This window comes from Lathyrus oleraceus, chromosome 1 (assembly GCF_024323335.1).
Source record: "Lathyrus oleraceus cultivar Zhongwan6 chromosome 1, CAAS_Psat_ZW6_1.0, whole genome shotgun sequence".
NCBI lineage: Eukaryota > Viridiplantae > Streptophyta > Magnoliopsida > Fabales > Fabaceae > Lathyrus > Lathyrus oleraceus.
In genome coordinates this window covers 143,643,438-143,662,662 of record NC_066579.1, presented here as the reverse complement: position 1 = coordinate 143,662,662, position 19,225 = coordinate 143,643,438, and the positions used below count along the sequence as shown (strand labels likewise).

General features: G+C 35.5%; 1 pseudogene; it reads right to left on the bottom strand.

Moving 5' to 3' along the window:
- Positions 1 to 12,118: 12,118 nt before the first annotated feature.
- LOC127115537 (oligopeptide transporter 3-like) lies at positions 12,119 to 14,687 on the bottom strand (annotated as a pseudogene).
- Positions 14,688 to 19,225: the final 4,538 nt, after the last annotated feature.

Sequence of the window (19,225 nt, the reverse complement as noted above, 5' to 3'; positions counted from 1 at the left end):
AGTACCACATAACTGATAGCCTTTGACACTCTAAGGTTAAATGGAATCTAATGCTGAGTTCATTATTTTCTTTCCAGGATGTAACTAATCTCAACTAGCATAGTCTTAACAAAACTTCAACTAATTTAACAGAATTTCTCACTCTATTAATCATAATAACGAACTTACATTGTAAACTTAATTGAAGATTAACTATTCCATAACCTTGCAACTGTCACTTTCCCGATTCAGTTATGTCCTCCAAACTCTATATAAACTAACCTCACTGCAATTCTGAGGGGATTGCTGCATTCTCCACTTCTCCATTCTGCATCCAGTTTTTCCTTCATTCTGCAACAAGATAGCAATTCAGCAACACAAACTAGCGATTCAGCAACACAAGCTAGCAATTCTGCAACACAAACTAGCGATCCAGCAACACAAGCTAGCGATTCTGCAACACAAGCTCGCAACTCTGCATCACAACAACACGCAAGAGTATCAAGAAGAAGATGCAGCAACATACGCGGAAGCAGCAAAGATGTGTCGGTTTCATTCACAGAAGCAACAGGAATTGAGGAAGAAGAAGAAGCGATCAATACCTGTTTTGATTCGATGAGTATTCATCATCTGCTTCCATTTTCTTTTCTAACTATGCGCGCGTTCTTGTTTTCGCGATTGGAGGTTGAACTCATCTTGAACCCGCCGCTCCACCGTTGCTTCTCCGTGAGACATAGGACTCCGAAAGCGGCACTACAATGAGGACGCGAATCCTCGATGTTTACCGTGAAGGATTCAAAGTACGGTGTCCTGGGATGACCGTGACCGTGACCGTGACCGTGACCGCGATCGCGAGACCCGCTCGAAGTCGTTGCAATGGTGTTCGTCAGCTCAGTGTTGTGCAGCTTGCTAGTCGTTTGCGTTTGGAGGCATTGTGAAGAAGCTGATGTTCGTCCGTTTCTGTTTACGTGAAGCAAGGACTCGGGCCTTTTTGTTCCAGGTTTTGGAAGTTTGAGCCTAGGGCCCAAACGAATTTCTCTATTCTCCAAATGCAATGCTTCTAAGCACACCACCAGGATCTAATTATACCATTGATGAGTGGGAATGAAGTATCTTGGGCCTTAGGCCCAAGCGATTTTGCTAATTCACTACTATTTCCAGGTTCCTGCACCCTATGTTAATTAATTTAATTTAATTATTTGGATTTGGACTTAAGTAGGGTAATTTACTTGATTAGATTTTAGCATTAGGAACTAATTCAGGTTAATTCGATTAATGATTTTTAGATCGATTAGGATTAATCATGATTAATTACATTAATTAATATTCTAATTAATTTAATTAGAATTATCTTTGTAGAATAAATATTAAGTTGATTTTTAGAATTAGTTAATTTGTAAGTAGAATATGATAACTAAAATAATTAGACTAATTAGCTATAATTAGGATTAACTTAGTTTTAACTAAATATTGATTTTTAGAAACTATTGCATGATTATTCCATTTTTGGCATAATGACTATTTTGCCTATAGGTAGAAAAATCTTGACTTTAATACATGATCCCTTAGTTTAGGATTTTGATCAGATTTATCTTATTTTATTTAGTTGATTAATTCAATAGGATATTATTATACCTAATTCAACTATCATTTTAATCCCATTGTTTAGTGTTGACCAAATGTAACTTTGGTCAACTAAATCCTTTGTAATTGTGTTTTAAGCCCCAAGCATATTCAAATGATCAAAAGACCCTTGATCACTTGATATGGCAAGTTCGTTGCGTGCAAGCTATTGTGGATATGCTGAATCTCGGGAGCTCAAGACCTCAAGGTTAAAATGCAAGATCAAGACTTCAAGTCAACATCAATCAAGCATAGCTAGCAAAGTGGACTACTTCTCAAGTACAACAAAGGTATCAATACTTGACAAGTGTGATTTAAATTGTAAGCTATAAGCCTTAAGTAATGAAGAATCATGAGACGGAGTTTCTCCTACCCTTGTCTAGAATGACTTTGCGTACGGGGCGTAGGCCCTAGCTATTCAAAGCATTCACCCTCATTCATAGACTTTAGCATAATTCGTATCAAACAATTGTCAAGTCTTCTCAATACAACATGGCATCATCAAGATCAATAATCAGAAGCCTCTAACAACACATGTCAATCATGATAAGGGTTACACGCTATGAGCCTTAAGTAATGAGGAATGATGAGACGAAGTTTCTCCTGCCCTTGTCTAAAGTGACTTTGTGTATGAGGCGTAGGCCCTAGCTATTCAAAGCACTCGTCCTTGTTCATATACTTTAGTGCAATTTGAATCATGCAATTGACAAGTCTTCTTCAAGCAAGCATCAATTGTTCAACACTTCAATAGTGAAGCATCGTTACACATTAATCCTTCTTCAGTATCAGACTATCCTCCTGGATGTTCATATATTTCTTGGGATCATTATATTAGGGTCACATACCCATTTCTAAATCAATTTATTCATGCATTGCCTATTAGTTCAGACTATGACATACTTTGTCACTTGCCCTCAAGGTGCAGACCTTGGCAACTTCCTTCAGCCCAAGGAGTTCACACTCTGGCTTTATTCTTTGCCTATGAGGTATAGACCTTGGCATCTCGCCCATACAGTTCAGACTGTGGTATCTTTCATTCCTTGCCTATAAGGTACAGACCTTGGCATTCAGCCCATGGAGTACAAACTTTGGCTTTGCTTCCTACCCACAAGGTGCAGACCTTGGCAGCTTCTTTTAGCATATGGAGTACAGACTCTGGCTTTGTTCCTTTCCTATAAGATACATATCTTGGCATCCTTTCCCCATTGAGTTCATACTCTGGCCACCTTGATTTTGCCTATAAGGTAGAGATCGTGGCATCTTTCCTTATAGTTCATACTTTGGCATCATACTCTTTTGCCCTTATGAAGTTCATACTCTGGCATTCAGATCAGTTCCTTTGCCTTGTATAGTTAAGACTATGACATGCTTATATATCCTGCCCATGGAGTTCAGACTCTGGCAACCTTTGACATTGTCTTAAAGTTCATACTTTGGTACTATATTCCTTTTGCCCTATTTGAGTTCAGACTCTGGAAATCTGTTCCTTGCCTTTGTTTTAGTTCTCACTATGGCATTCATCTAACTTTCCCTGTAGAGTTCATACTCTGGATATATCTCATTTGTCCTTGTGGTTGATTACCATCATTGGTTAATGCCATATCCTTGCTTTGATAAACAAGCTACCTTGCCTATGGGAAATCCTATCAAATCTCTCTTTGTTTCAGCCGTAGTGGGCTGAACTACGATTGCTCTTATTTTCTCATTTCACGCTGAGAATACGTAGGCACGAGGGTTCGAATCCTCCGCTAGCATACTTATTTATTACTCCTGCCTTAGGGCATTTCTCCGTCCATCTCCATGATGCGTCCATATTCTACCTTCATTCACTCCATGTGATATACCTGTTATCTTTGAGCCAAATACACTATCTCTTTGGGCTCCATCTTGTATCTCCTTGTGAACCAAGAGTTGTTTGGCTCGTACCCAAACACTTAATTCTCATTGTTTTTGGCTATACCATATAGTGGTGAATGTTCAGACAATCCACATATTGGTCAACGCCAGTTTTACGCTTGGGTTCATATTTCACCCCTTGTTGGAGTTCAAATCATATAATCCTTTGGTTTAGACCATACCTTTATCACAATTCTTTTCACCTCCTACCACTATTTCCATGAACTACGAATCTTTGAATTCCTCATTGCACCATGAGAATACGTAAACATGAGGGCCCCAATCCTCTCTGAGCACTTTATCTATTCTTTTTGTTTTCCCTCATTCTTTTGCGAGTAATCTTTAGATATAACACCTATTCGAGCGAGAACAATCAAAACGGTTCCCATGGAGTACCATGGATGTTAGGGGTTCTAATACTTTCCCATTGCATAACCGACTTCCTTACCCAACATATCTCTTTCCCCCGGGTTTTATCGATGTTTTCCCTTTCCTTCGGGAATAAATAAAGTTCGATGGCGACTTTGTTGTATGTTCGAGCATGCGATACGTTCAGGTATATTTCTGCTAGCTCTAGGTGCATGTTGATGAAAACTTATCATTTCATAGAGAGAGTTATGCATGTATGTTGTATGCAATGCATGTGGGAATGCATGAAGGTGATTGGTTTTTGGATTGGTCACCCTATTTCAAGGTTGAGATTATTTTTAGGTGCCAATGTTGACTGGATTTGATTTTATGAAGATGTCAGCAAAGTGGACCTGTAGTGGTTGCCAATATGGATTGGACTTTGGTTTTGGAGATTCCAATAGGGATTGCACTTTGTTTTTTTGGTAATTGCCAATATGGATTGAAATTTTGGTTGGTTAAAGGTTTTGATTTCTCAACACTCTGTATTTGACGATGCAATGATTGGAGGATAATTTTGGATGCTCTTAGTGACCCAAATTTGATCCGTTGTTGATAGGTTATGTGTTTGTTCTTGAGAGAATCTCAACTTCTTTGCCTGATATGACATGATGGCTTGAAAATGATTTCATGAACGCAACGATGTAATCAACGCTTGAATATTATGCTTTTGCTCTTCCCCAAGGCTCTTTGCAACTTGTATGCCCCAACCTGTAAGGTCTTTGAAGGAATTCTCCTTTAAAAGGAACCCTGGGGACGGTTATACCATGGCCTAAACCAAATTTTCCCCAGTGTTTGAATCTTTCAGTAGTTTTCCCCTGATTGAGCCTTTGAAGGACTTGCCTCAGAAGAATTGGGTATTTAAATGATTTCTTTTCCTTGATCAACTGATGCTTGGAGATTTGTTTTTTGACTGACCAGCTCAGTGGGTCAATCATAGTCATTGGATGCCATGCCCATGATCCATAGGGTTATGAGGTGGTCTTATTCGGGTCAACATTGATGAATGTTCAACTTCCTCTCTGATTTCTCCATATTGGAATTTCCATGATGTCAAGTAATGACTTACAATTAAAATTGTTCATTCAAAAATGATAATTTTAATACGATATTCATGCAAGTTTGAAAAATCATTTATTGGAATGATGCGGTAGCGTGTGATGAATGGATTATTAGTCCAAACACGATGATGATTTAGCTAGCGTGAAATATACAGCGAGAATATGATGCTAATATAGGAGATTAACAAATCTCTAGGAGTCAGTTTACGCAATCTTGTTGTAGTATGCTTTCAGAATAACCCCTGCTTCAATTAGGTTTTTCAAGGGTTGTAATGTGGCTTGGTTTGTTGTTATTGAAACAAAATATATAAGGCTCAAAAAATTTTTAACCCACCCCTTATTCATGATGATCTCCAATCCTATGTTCAGTTAATTCAACACACACATTCAACTTCTAAGAGAGTTTGAAGGTGTAAGGCTAAAGCTGATGATTCAAGATCTCTTGAAATGGCAGTCACCTTATTTTTCTTTTCATGGATGTTGGTGACCCTTTGATTCTTGATATGGTGGTCATTAAATCTTTTTTTGCTTTTGCTAAGGATTTTCATGACCTATTTTCTTTTTTTGTTTTGATCCCTAACTTTTGCTTAGACCTCTTTTTGAAGCTTTAGTCCATATAGATTGCCCTAATTTTTTTCTAAGTTGCCTCTTTGGGTGTTCGACTTAGCGGGCTCTTTATTTGAGTTTTTATTTTGAAAAATTGTGACTACCAAGTCATTGGTCATTGAAGAACAACCGACACAACTTTTGAATTTTGCAAGATTCCTTTTGATACTTCAAATGTGTACGAAGAATATCACGCGGTTGATCCTCATATGGGATATTTCATCTTGTAATTTGACTGTGTAGTCAGATTAGCTGAACATTATCCTGCCTCGGGTTAAATGCAAGGGTTTTTTAGATCCGAAAGAAACTCCTACCTCTAGGCTCGAAATGGTTAACTAGGGATTAACTCTTTTCTCTCATGTGTTTGGGGATTTGAAACAATGCATGTACATCATCAGCAGAATTTTATCTAAAAGGATACCACAACAATTTTGGGTATTTTGCTTTCATCATCCTAAATATTTTCTAAAACAACAATTTGATAGGTGAATGGGAGAAATATTTTTGTTTTTTTTATAAATGGAAAAGATGAGTGAATACTGAATGATTCATTTAAAACATGCATGATCATTTCATTAATATTACCATTAAAGGAAAACAACAATACTTAAAAGCAAATAAGTGTTCAACATGCAATACAAATGAAAATGTTAAAATAGCCAAATGATTTCCAATTCAGGGGAGGCTATCTCGTGCTTGGTTCACTGTTGAGCTAGCTTTCTTCAAAGTTGGAGGTCGTTCTGCTCACTGAGACCACTATGATATTTTTTTTAGACCTATTATCGGCAATTTCTTCCATAGCATGGACTGATTGACCCGCATAACTAGGTGAAGGAGTATTGTTGATTTTAATGCCTTGAGGCATATATGAGAAAACAACTTGAAGTCAAGCAGAGTTTGTACCTTGCTCTTGAGCACCTTACAGTATTCAGTTGAAGGTCTTTGTGCCCCAACATGGAAGTCATATCGAGAATTGGCGTCAAAACCTGGTGGGTATAGAGGAATTACTGGATTTAGTCCCTTTGACACTATCAGTCCTCTTTTGATTAAATATGGTAGTAGTTGACTATATGGCATTAAAAGTGGATTGATATGCCTCTCTGGCTTTCTTGACCTTTATCGGGCGTGTTGACGTTGTTGATGTGGAGCATGATGTCGTTGGTGCGACTGTAACCATGGAGTCTTTTGTTGATACTGAGGAGTTCCTCGATTTGTAGGGTGATATTAATCATGTGGAGAGAATGGTGTTTGATATGGAGCTTGTGGGGTTTCCCAGACTGCATTAACTTCATCCTCCTCTTCCTTTTGGGAACTTCCAATGGATTTACTATCAATGCCCTAGCTCCTCGAGGTGAGTTGGATTCTTCCACTTTTGAGGTGACACTCGATGCATTCTCCAATTGACACCGAGTGAATGAAGTATGATGATGCACTTCTTATCATCCTTTCAAAGTAAATAATTCACAAGGTATACCTGAATAAGTACATCAATTATTTCTCTAAAAGTGATGGTTCAACGCAAGCCGCCAATTCTCCCCATCTTTGGGCGTACCCTTTGAAGGGTTCATTGCTCTTCTGAGATAGGCCTCGTAAATGCATGCGATCGAGAGCCATGTCTAAATTATATTTGTATTGCTTTAAAAAGGCGTTAGCTAGGTCCAACCATGATTGAATGTGGCTCCTTTCTAACGTCATATACCAACTCAACGATGCCCCCAGTCAAAATGTCTTGAAAATAGTGAATTATTAACTTATCGTTGTGAGCATAGGAAGTCATTTTTTAGTAGAACATCACCAAATTATGCTTTGGATAACTATCCCTTATGTACTTTTCAAAATTCAGTATCTTAAACTTCAAGGGTTTAACCAGACCAGATACTAAACACATGTCTAAGGCATCCAGATCAAAAATAGCTTGCCCTTCTATAACTTTAAGTCTTTTGTCTAGCACACGACATCTTTCATCAATCTCATCATCTTGTGGATGTTCAGTATTCACCACCAGGCTTGTCCCTTGGGAATTTGGCACCGAGAATGAAAATCTATGATACTAAACATCATCATGATATGAGGAATACCCATCTCGGACAGTGTGACACACTTGTACAGCAAAGTTTGCAACTGGGATGACATTTTCAATGATTGTAGTTCGTTGACTTTTTGGTAAAACTACCATAGCCTCCACAATTTGGTATATCTAGTTTTTCATCGAGTCCATATGTCTTCTCAATGCAAAATGGCTTTGCTCCAATGGATCCATGGTCTTCCAAGAGATGTTTCAAGTTCGATACGAGTGTCAAGAAATCATCTATAGGTTATGGACAAAGGATGTATGAGTTTTTTTTTGTATTTTGAGAATGATATGCATGCATGCTGATGAAACGCAAATGCATGAAATTTTTTTATTGTTTTTTTATGCACAAATGCAATACATGTATAGTTAGGAGCCAAGATAACATGAGTATCGCAAAACAACCTATGGGTAGGTTCCCTATAGTGGATAGTTCTAGGCTTTCTAACCATAAACCTCTCACTTGGTTGAAACTGATGATTTGGATAAGGTTCCTAGAGTCATGGACGCTAATCGTATCAACGTCCTACAACATGCGAGTTGTTTTATGACGAAACGGTCTATTCTGGACGGGGTCTTCGTACTAGGCACACAAGGAGTAGTCCTTGGAGTCTAATACTACGCAATCACCAAGACAAAAACTGGTTCTAAGAGTGGTTCCCAGAGTCATGGACCCTTCATGAATCAAGTAATGCGGCAGGCTAGATGCCTTACAATGAGATCTATGAAAAGGTCTACTCTAGGGGAAGACTTCATGCTAGGCATATAAGGAGAGGTCCTTGGAGACTAACACTACACAACTTATAATTCTAACTAAGGTGTTCTCTCTTCTTTTCCTAAAGCTCAGGTGTAGAGCTTTACTCATGATATCATCCTGAATCCCAAGATAACAAGATAATAAACATATAAGCAGGAAGACAACAAATAAGTAAGCAAGCAAATACTACATGAAGGATACAATTACGCAAATCTAATATTTATTTCAAAGTTAACTAAGTTAGGCTTTACTCTCTCTTGCTTGGAGCATGACTTCCCTAATAGAGTTTTCAGCTGTCTCATCTCGAAAAATATGATCCTTCGCGATGGTCGCGGAAATATTGAATCAAAAAGAGTCGCCATCGAACTTTATTTATCCCAATGAAGGAATAGAAAAATATAGATAAACCTTTAAAAATAGAATACTGGTCGTCGCAACCATAGTCGGGTTCAGGAGTCGATTATGCAACGGGAATGTACTAGCACCCCTCACGTACGTTGTACTCAACGAGAACCTCTTAGTTAAATTTGCGATTGAATGTCAGCTTATGTTAATTGTTTTCTTAGAGTGAATAAAAGATTAAAAATAAAAGGAAAAGAAACCTCAAAAAGGGAGGTTTTTTTATTAGTGTACTCGCCAAGATCTCGCAATCTCGTGCCTACGTATCCTTATAGTGCAATAAGGAAATCAGAGCATTTGTAGTTCGGGGAGGCTACAATATGTATGTTGGTTTGTTTTAATGAGCGATTACTTAGATTGCATTCTAATGACTAAACATGGACTTGCATGCTCGCGGTGGAGACTTAAGCGCTAGTTTGTATATGCATTAGAAAATATTAGCCATCCCTCTTTTTGAAATGATTTTGATATATTAACGTTGTATTGATTTGAACACGTATCTAGATCGCATTCTAATGGTAAAACCTGGCTTACTTACTCGCGCAGAGGCTTAAGCGCAAGTTTGTGCGTGTTAGAAATGATTAGTCAATTGTTCACTTATGAAAAGTTTTCAATCGCACGGGGGCGAGAAATGATAGGTTTGATTGATTAAAGGTGTATTAAATTTGAACCAGTGTCTAGATCGCATTCTAACGGTAAAATATGACTTGTTTACTCGCGGCGGAGGCTTAAATGAAAGTTTGTATGCGTTAGAAAGGATTAGATAAATGTTCTCTTATAAAAGGTTTTCAATCGCACGAGGAGAGAAAGTAAGTTTGATGTGTTTGAATGTTTTTTAAGGTGAATGACGAATACTTGGTAAGAACAAGATGTGAGCCTCATAACCAATTATTCGGGATATTTCTGGAATGCTAGACTCCAACAATACATTTTTCATTCAATGTATTTAAAAAATTGTTTGAGGGACAATGAACATTCAAAAGATTGTTTAAAGGTTCCTCCGAAATGCTAGACTCGAATGGCCCCTCTTTTCGTCCAAGTTATTTAAGTATTTTAGAAACGAAAAGAGTGAATGAAAAGTTAACTCAAGATGTGAGCCTCGAGAGCAATCATTCAAGGATTCAAGGAATGCGAGACTCAAAGGACCCATTTCTTTCGCATTTGTTGGGAAAAAATATTAACGAGTTGAGAAAGCGGAAGAGAAACTCGATGTTGATAGAGTGTTTTATCGCATTAGTGAAAATGGATTGTGAAATGGTATGAGGTGCTTATTAAAAAAAAAGCTTAGTGTGATTTTGAAAAATGTACTTGATTTTGATTAAACACCTTTTATCTTATTATTTTTAAAAGGTTAATTTTAATGGTCATTTTGCCTTTTTGGATTAACAATTATGCATAAAAAAAACAATAAAATAAATTTAAAATAAAACAATAAAAAGTTAAAAGAAATAATAAATGGGAGGGACACACTATTAATACAAGGGGTAAAAGAATTTTAAAAAACTAAAGGAAATAAAAAAAGAAAATAAATAAATAAATAAAGCAATAATAAATAAATAAATAATATACAAAAGACAAAAACAAACTGGAAATTATGGGTGTAGCTAGGAAAATGCTCTAGGCCCAAAGAAGAGGGACCCAAAGGTCTATATTGAGCAATCAAGGGGTGCAGGGGATACTTCATCTTCCCCAATCCCATATTTGATTACTATCCTCGTAGCAACAAAAATGAAAGAAAAATTGTTCCAACAAAAACGTAAAAATACCAAAAACTTTCTCAATTATTTACAGAATTAAGCAAATAAAGAAATAAAATTTATCTACTCGATCTCACAAACACAATGGTATTTTTAGAATCAGCAAATAAACAACAACAAAAATCGAAAATCAACAAAAATGCAGCAGTATATGTTTGCTTGATTCGGCCAACTTATCCACCCTCATGACAAACGAATCATGAATTCATGCTCTGGGTGATATTGGGAAGCTATTGAATATATTATTTATGTAAAACAAGCATCATTTTTTATTTTACCATTTTTGTTAATGGAGGATCAAGAACATTTTAAACTTTTGATTTTGAATCAATGGAGTTTTCATATAAAATAGTGGTGATTAAATAAGTGCAACAAGAATAATAATGCAAATAAAATTAAATAGACAAAAATTAAATCATATTGAAGCACTTTTGCTCAAGGATGTTCAAAAACACTTTCAACTCTTGATTTTGAATCAATGGAGTTTCCATACAAAATGGTGATGATTAAGATACTAATTAAGTGTAGCAAGAATAATAATGCACAAAAAATTAAATCACATTTAATCACTTTTGCTCATGGAGGCTCAAGAACACTTTTCAACTCTTGAATTAGAATGAATTGTGTTTCCATGCAAAATGGTGATGATTAAGGTGCTAAATAAATAAAGGAAGAGTAAAAATGCAATAGAATTAAATAAAGAACAAACATAAGATCCTACCTATTCAATAAAAAGAAAAAAATGACTTGAAAGAAAATGAAGAGAGTTTTGGGTTAGTTTTTGTGAATGATTGGTGGTGTGATTTGTGAATGAGAATGATTTTATTTATAGGCTCTAAAAATGATATTTTAGGAATTATGCAAAGAGTATGAGTGTCTTCTAGAAATTTATTTAATTAAATATTGAATAATCATGTAATATATGTATGGAATAATGATGTAATAAATGAGAGATATTTGGATCTTCTAGAAACATTGATTTTTGTTTTATGATGTATGAAAATGATTAATAAAATTCAAATTGATATTTTGAAGATAAATCAAATGATCATGAACTTATTTTTCAAAATCACTACAACAAACAAGACCTTAGACAGCGCTTTTTTTAGCCTTAGACAGCGCTTTAAAGCGCTGTCTAAACCTCCGCTGCTAAAGGTTTAGACAGCGCTTTTTTAAATCTTAAAAGCGTTGTCTAAGCCCCCCCTAGACAGCGCTTTGGCCAAAAGCGCTTTATAAGACCCTCTTATTTTAAATTTTTTAGGTATACCTTAGACAGCGCTTTTGAAAAGCGCTGTCTAAGCCCCACCCCCTATGACAGCGCTTTGGCCAAAAAGAAAATAACAAACAATAAAAATAAAAATAATATTTTTTTGAATTTTTTTAATTCCTTAGACAAAATTGGAATAATTCACATGGTCAAGCAAGAAGCATATACACAATAATTGCTAAGCAATTGGTTATTAGGTAGTCCTTTCACCTATACTCCAAGCCTAATTTGTTTCCCACCCCAGAAGACAAAAACAGATACAAAAGAGAAAGTTTAGTCCATGAGGCTTCTCTATTAGAATACAGGACAACCATCCACCACAATTCCTGGTGCAGTAGGGCAAGTAGCCAATGGGCAATGATCCAACTCAGTTCCCCACCATCTCAGACTATGGCCTGCATTTTGCAGAGCAAAGAAAATCAAAACAGCCATAAGAGTCGTGCCTGCATCAAGTGCCACCGATAGAACATAATTGTATTTCTGCCACCAACGTTTGTGGAAGCGAAACACAAAGAAGTTGAAGAACATTCCTGTCAATAGCCAGGTTGCAATGTTGGTTGGAGTTGCAGGTGGCATTCCAGCAAAACCATTAAATATAATTGGTACATTTATCATAGCAATCCATTTTTTGTCAGGGTAGATTTTGCTAAACACCCAAACAGGAACCGGTAACACAGCTCCAATCAAGAATAACCATACCAGGTTCCGGTACAATCCACCCGGTCCAAATAGTCGTCTTGGTCCGATCAAACCCCATATAACCGATGCATCAAATGTCACTCGGTATTTCGGGCAAGTCCAAGGACTGTCACGGTGAGCATTATCATCCATGCAAATGTCCTTAATGCTATCCAACATCCACCAAGCCACTGAAACATTCATCACTTCAGCAACTAGAGTTCCCACCAGCTATTTAGGCATTTCAAAGTAAATAACTACATAAATAATGATTGATAAGAAAAAAAAAAGCTTAAACTAGGAGATTTTGAGATGAAAAAGACCTGTGCTATATACATGCATCGAGGAGGAATTTTCATGTAGTGCCCGAGTTTGATATCTGACAAGAAAGATAGCGCATGGGCGGTGGTGATTCTCCCATAAATCTTAAAGAGCAAATTTGCAATTGGTGTTCCAGGAAGGACATACCCAATCATGAACTGTGCTATAATGTCATATCCAAGTTGCTGCAAGGTAACCAACCACACTCATGTTAAAATCATAAACTCCTCCATGCATCAAAATAGTATGTTAAAATCGAGATTCGATAGAAAAGAAAAGTACTATACTAGAGATGGAAGAAATACCTGGTTGGTAGTTGCTTGGATGACACCAATTGGGAGGGTTACAACAGAAGCTAAGGCAAAAGCCAAGAGCATACCCCACCATGGAAGTTGCACATCCACTTTCCATACCAAAGACATTATTATGGATAGTGCCATGCTCCCAAATAATACAATGAGGAACCACCATTCTGGTACTGTATTATAAGCCTTCATGAGTCTACCATGCACATCCAATTTTACATTACTCATCGCTGTTCTGCTTTGTCTCAATATTTTCTGCGAGCGAACATGAAACTATGTCAGTGAGGGTCACGATAAGTCGATAAGAAATAAATCTATTATACAGGCTTTGAGAACAGCCTACCTGCCCTTAAACAATGCTACATGAGTGAGGGTTGACGTAAACCTAGTGAAACCTGCTCCAATAGATAATGCGTAGAGAGGACTGAGGTATAACTTGCTATATTTGTTGTATGCATCTATGTTAAGATCATATTCTTCATTTAAAATCTTAGTAGTGTCATACTTTTGTCCATCGTGAGTGAACAACTGATTAGAGAATATAGGAAACTTTCTAGCATCGAAAGTGTTAAACTTCCAATAACATATAGGTAGAATTATATAGACAAACATGATAAATCCAACTCCCATATTAACAATGGAAGTCCATGGTGCAACAAGAGGGCTGCCACGATAAGCTGAAATCCCAGCCCAATCAAATGTGAAGGCGCCGACTCCAAGTCCTCGGTAACCTGATCCAACTTGATGTGCTGTTACGTTATTCGGCCACACCTAGCAAACCCATGAGAAGAATGTTAATACTGTGAAAAGATATCCAGGGAATGCATAATACAGGAAGCTTAGAGCCATTGCAATGAGGAAAAACTGCATCCTTGTAAGTCCTTTTGATTTTTCATTTTTTTCATGGAGAGCCCTGTAGCATAAGGTTTATGATGTAATCAAAACTAGTACTAGAGTATAAAATAGTAGTAACAAACTAGCAAGTTTTCATCTTAAGGTATCCGTGTCAACATGTCAGTGTGACTTAATATAGAAGTAAGGGTAAAAGAATGAACCTAAAGAGAGAGACTTGTGCGAGGTTTGCTGGCCACCACATTTCAATTGGGTTCACCAGATACCTCCTCAGAATCCCAGCCCATCCAAACCCTATTAACTGCAAACTCAATTTACAACTATATAAAGCAAATTTATCACAGAATATTTTAACCATGGAAAGATATATATTCAACTCATCTTCTACACTTTTTTCATGATAAGATAATCGTAATAATAACCTGTGCGCTTATGACGATGAGGAGAGCGAGAAGAAAACTGAGAGATTCTTTATAATAAGCTTTCATAATAGTAATGGCACCAATGGAGTAAACATCACCACCACCGCCGGAGGAGGAAACACCACAGTTAGCGAAGATAGCGATGATAACATGCTCCTTCATGTTAAACGGTCCAGGATTTAGAGTAAAACGCCATCCAACAAAACTGTACTCCTTCGTCGGAAGAGTTGCGGCCATGAACTTTCCGATTGGGGGAACAGCGATTTGCATGAGAATGGCTGAGATAGTGAGAGGCTGAGTTCGCTGGAGGGGTTTAATCGTAGGAGGGAAAACAAAAAGAACTGAGAACGAAAATAGAAGTCTGAAATTTAATTTTAATTAGACCTTAGACAGCGCTTTTGTGGAAAGCGCTTTCTAAGATATGCCTTAGACAGCGCTTTCCAAAAGCGCTTTCTAAACCCCCACCTTAGACAGCGCTTTTGGTTTTAATTTTTTTTTTAATTGAAAGACTTTAAACAGCGCTTTCTCAAAAGCGCTGACTAAGGTCTATATTTAAAAGCGTTTTCTAAAAGCGTTGTCTAAGGGGGGGTCTTAGACAGCGCTTTCTAAAAGCGCTGTCTAAGACCCCCCCTTAGACAGCGCTTTCATTATTTTTTTAGAACATTTTCCGTGTTTTATTTTTATTTTAACCTTAGACAGCGCTTTCTTTTAAAAGCGCTGTCTAAGATGCGCTGTTAAAAAACCTTTTTGGCGTAGTGAATGCATAATGAAAAAAAATGAAATTTTAGTCAATTTCTTCAACATGTAAAATATTGATTTTATGTTGACTATTTTACTATAATGCATATATGCATGATTATTGTGACTTTTTTTATGATAAAAATGCATATGAATGAAAATACAAAACTCGACAAATGGACATGTATCAGATGAATTTAAAATATTCGGGTAAAATTAAGGTATGACACTACTCTTTCGTTTATTTGGTATAGTTGGATTCCTTCTAAGGTGAAAGTCTTTTCTTGGAAAATTATGTAGGATATGTTCCTTTTTAGAGAGAATCTTTTCAAGCAGAAGGTTATTAGCGATCCAGAGGGTATCACTTGTATTTTGTGTGAGGGTTTGCTTCAGGTGATTCGATGTCCAGGTTTCCTTTCCTAGAGATCTTAACACTCTTTTGAGCTCCTTCGATCCTCAGGAGGTAGGATTAAGGTTATGGTGATTTTGTTATGATTTGACATGTTGTGGTGAGGACCATTTGGTTTGTTCATAATAATAAGTTGTTCTCTGGTTCTCCAACAAACGTGAAAGAGGTGGAGGAAAAGATAATTTTTTTGATAGGTATTTATTTTTATGCAGCGAACTCAATCTTTCTCTCTGGATGGCTTCATAACTCTATCATGTGTATTAACCAATAGAGTTTCTTAAGGTGGGTCCCCCTCCTGAGAGGTGTTGTGGTTTTGGTTGTCGCTGGATGTATTAAGCTTCGTTGTTGGTGGGATTGGTGGTCTGAGCTCTATCTTGTTTCTCTGGTGGTTGGGCAGTGGCTAGTCAGTTTTATTTTTGGGGGTCTCTCTACTCGCTTGGTGGCTTCTATTCTTTTGCTTTTCTGGGTTGTTTTAGTGATTTCTCCTCTATTTTGTGGTTGTTTGTTGTTTTTCTGTCTTAGGTGCCTCTAGTGCCTTTTACCTTTTTTTCTCCTAATTGTACTACGAGTTTATCCTTACTTTATATATATATATATATATATATATATATATATATATATATATATATATATATATATATATATATATATATATATATATATATATAATTTTATTTTTATTTTTCGTTTCAAAAAAATTTATATTCATAACACTCTTCACTTTACAACTTTGTCTTCTTCCACTAATGTAAACGGAAGAAAAAAACAACAACACATATTATAATTTAATTTCTGTTTGACAAGAGATTGAACAAAAATATTGGAAAGGGTGTATGAAAAAGTGATTTTATTTTGGTCTAACAATAATAGATAAATTTATAAGAAAGAAAGATTCATGGGATAAAGTGAGAGTGCATTCTTTACTAACAATTTAATCATATATGTTATAGTTATAGTAGATAATTTTAGGGCCCATAGATTTATAAAAAAAAAACTATGCAGCATCATAATTGAAAGGTATTATTTCTCCCGTTTTTTGTAATGCTCATGCAGCCTTGTAAAAAATAAAAAATGCTTCTAAAATTCGAAATTGGACTTCGGAACGCTCCTCATATACACCACAAAATATACTTCCAAAAATATATTTATGTATTTTTCAAAAGCACCTCCATTCAAAACACATCATATTCTACATGTATGGGCATATAGGTGGAAATTACAAAGATAAGCACATGCACAACATTTTGCATGTTGCATGTAATTGTTATCAAATTGAAGTGACAAAATAAGTTGGTCCTTCCTCTCCTTTTTAAGTAACTTGTTATGATTCATATTACAACTTTATGTTTCATAAATATTCTAATTAAATAATTTATACAAATAAATAATTTCCATTCTTTTTCTCTATTTATAAAGTTCACATTGTTTTATTAGTCATGTACATGTATGTCGACACACATGAGATTCATGATACACTTTTCTAAATATCACTTTTCATTATACTTATTTTGGACTCTAATTTCACTTGGACGTTGGAGTGCAAACCTTACAGATTCAATTGTGTCACCGCATCGAAGACTTGTATCACCTTTTCAAGATCCTTCATCATCATTCAACACAAATTATGGTTAAAGTATGGAACCATTGCGTCATCTGTGGGAACTGAATCCTATGTCCCATGAAATTTCAAAAGTAGATGCTCATCGAACCAAAGCCACATCTCTACCAGAACCATCGAGAGAAGGAGACACTCACTTCAACATCACAAATATTACAGAGTTCACGTAGAGACTTCTACCACGACGCAATCGAGCAATTAAATGTTTGTCAATCAGACCTAAATACATACTAAGGTGGAAAACCATTGGCCTTCAATGATTCAGTATCTTACTCAAATGAATATATAGTATAGTTAAATAAAATTTTAAAAAGCATGCTTGACGTCAAAAATCCTAAGTAGATATATTATTTTAGTTCATTAATAAACATTCTCATTTTTAAAGATAATCAATTTAGAGATTGTCCATCCATGAGAAGAAAAGGAAGTTAAGGATTCAAGGCATGAAATATGCGATTAACATTCAAAATTAAAGAAATGATACAAATTGGTGCTATAAATTTTTGAATTCTCTTCGAGACTACTATATCTACATTAAAGATATCTTTTCAGTTAAGATAAACTATCTTTGCAATTGCGGCAATCCATGCGAAGAAAGTGAACATAGCAGCAAACATTGAAACAATGTTCATTTCTATGACTGAAATTGCAGTTAATAGCAACAATATGTATAAGATTGTCAAAATGTTTTTGTTAATTGGGCGTATTATTATAATACTAGATATAAATAAATTGATTAATGAAAAAAGAACACAAGAAATTACAGAAACACCTCCAACATGATCGATAATGAATTTTTCCCCAGATGATGACATCTTTAATGCTGGAAAAATAATCAATAGAAAACATAATAACATCGAGGCCACTGCAACTACCTCCAACAACTTTTGGTCGCTTACCACCATCCTATATAGAGAGAATGAAGATCAACTTTTAATAATATTTTGTAAATATTAAATTTTATATATTCAACTTTTGAACTAATAGTTATTGTTAAGGAGATTACATTTATAAATTCTAATAAAATTGTAAATATTTGATAAATCATCAAAAAAAATTAATTTAATATGTCATTTACTTTTAAAAATACAAGTATTGACTATAAGATCTTGTAGTTATACATATTTATTTTTTTAATAAATCTATATATTTTGGACATTAAGATGATATAAACCCATTTGTTATGATGAATTCATCTTCTTTAAAAAGCTTTTGCAAATACCTTCTTGGATCATGTTGAGTTTCCTTCATATTCACGTGATCTTCTGTCTTTTCTCACTGTAGCAATAACAATGTATGTATGTGTGTTGATGAGATATATACATACAGTTAAGATTAAAAGAATATTAAAGGGATGTAGTCACACCTTGGATTAATTGAGTTAGATTCTTCTCCCCTCACAATCACTTGCTTATTCATTCATTCAATATGTATTATTATAATTGTCACATTCATACCATTTTTTTTCCGAGAGATTTAGTTTTGATTTTGACAAGGTATAGCGAGAGAACCTCTCTTTTAATTGACTCATTCATGATTTATGATTTAAACAAAAATATTTTATATTTTATTTTTAATATTAACAGTGTTTAAAAGATCTTCTCTCTTACATAATCTAAAAAAATTGTGTTCGGTTGTTGCTTGCCTTATTTTCTCTTATTTGTAATCTTTTTTTTAATTATATTTACAACATGGATACCAATAGGTTTTTCGGTCTAAGTCAACAAAAAGGAGAGAGTAAAACATATAAATTAAAAAGTTACCTAGTAGTTTATTAGGTCGCGAGCCAGATTGGATGTCTTTGAATTCTCTAGTCATGACTACGAGTAGGTCTACTTTGGTCTAGGATGTAAATGCAGACAAAGCCCAGTTAGAAACTCAATGAAAAGATGCTATTACAAGTGGTTCTTACAGGGGAATGCTCTTTTCATTCTTATGGGTGCTCCCACACCACTGTGAAAAATTCATAATGTCTCTAACATCCAGAGATGCATCTCTACACGCCCGTATTTTACCCCTTTTTACATTAAAATTTAATTCGGAGATGCATCTCCATAC